The sequence below is a fragment of the Myotis lucifugus genome, unplaced genomic scaffold (genome assembly GCF_000147115.1).
Source record: "Myotis lucifugus unplaced genomic scaffold, Myoluc2.0 scaffold_40, whole genome shotgun sequence".
Taxonomy (NCBI): Eukaryota; Metazoa; Chordata; class Mammalia; order Chiroptera; family Vespertilionidae; genus Myotis; species Myotis lucifugus.
In genome coordinates, this window is record NW_005871088.1 from 183,429 (window position 1) to 184,751 (window position 1,323).

The following is a 1,323-nucleotide window of genomic DNA, read 5'->3' on the forward strand; positions in this document are numbered from 1 at the left end:
TGGCCCCCTCACACTCCCGACTACCCGCAATGAATGGTAGATGAAGCCACACCGAATCCACAGGAGATCAATTGAAAATTCTCATCAAAGCCCTTGGGGCGTGGCTCAGCGGACCAGGAGGTCACTGTTCCATTCCCAGTCAAGGCACATGCTGGGGTTGTGGGCTGGATCTCCAGTGCGGGGCGTGCAGGAGGCAGCCTATCAGTGATTCTCTCTCATCATTGATGTTTCTATCTCCTTCTCCCATCCTCTCTGAAATCAATAAAAATCTCTCTATATTTTTTAAATCCTCATCAAAGCATTCAACCAAAAACCTTACCCAGCTTGCTTTAGAAATCACTGAAGAGTTTAGAATCCAGATTTGGTTTTAGAGTCGAGCGAGGCACCGAGTCCAGAGAAGATCACAACCTGAGGAGGACTTAGAAGCAAGCCAGGGCAAAGGTCACCCTGTAGAGAAGACTCAAAGTAGAGAAGGTAGACAGTGCCGTACCAGCTGCACTTCCTCCCAATTACGCACCCTCAGCACGGCGCTGCCAACAACCTGTGTCCCGGGATTGATTCCAGAGAACAACTTGCTAAGGAAGTTGGGGTTCCAGAGTCAAGAGTCCAAATTTGGTTTCAAAATCGAAGATCTAGGTTAGGAAAAAAAAAAATCCTGAGGATGACTCATAAAGACCCACATGATCTAACCCCTAGCTCTCTATCTTCATCTCATGCTATACCGTCCCTTATTATCTATACTCCAGCCACATTTCTAGTTCTGTTCGTTTGCCCTATTCCTTTTTATCATAGGGCTTTTGCACAGGCAGTTTCTCTACCATACATTTGTACGTAGGTAATGCCTATTCATTTGTAAATTTTCAATTTAAGCATAATTTCCTCTAGAAGGCTTCCCTGGCATCTCTAAACAAGAAAAAAAATCCCTTCTTCCCTACATATTCCCAAGTACATCTCCTTTGTAATTTCACATAAAGCAACCACTTATTTATATGATGGTGTTTTTTTTAAATATATATTTTATTGATTTTTTACAGAGAGGAAGGGAGAGGGACAGAGAGTTAGAAACATCGATGAGAGAGGAACATCGATCAGCTGCCTCCTGCACACCCCCTACTGGGGATGTGCCCGCAACCAAGGTACATGCCCTTGACCGGAATCGAACCTGGGACCCCTGAGTCTGCAGGCTGACGCTCTATCCACTGAGCCAAACCGGTTAGGGCAATGGTGTGTTTTTTTTAAAATATATCTTTATTTATTTCAAAGAGGAAGGGAGAGAGAGAGAGAGAAACATCAATGACGAGAGAGAATCATTGATCAGCTGCC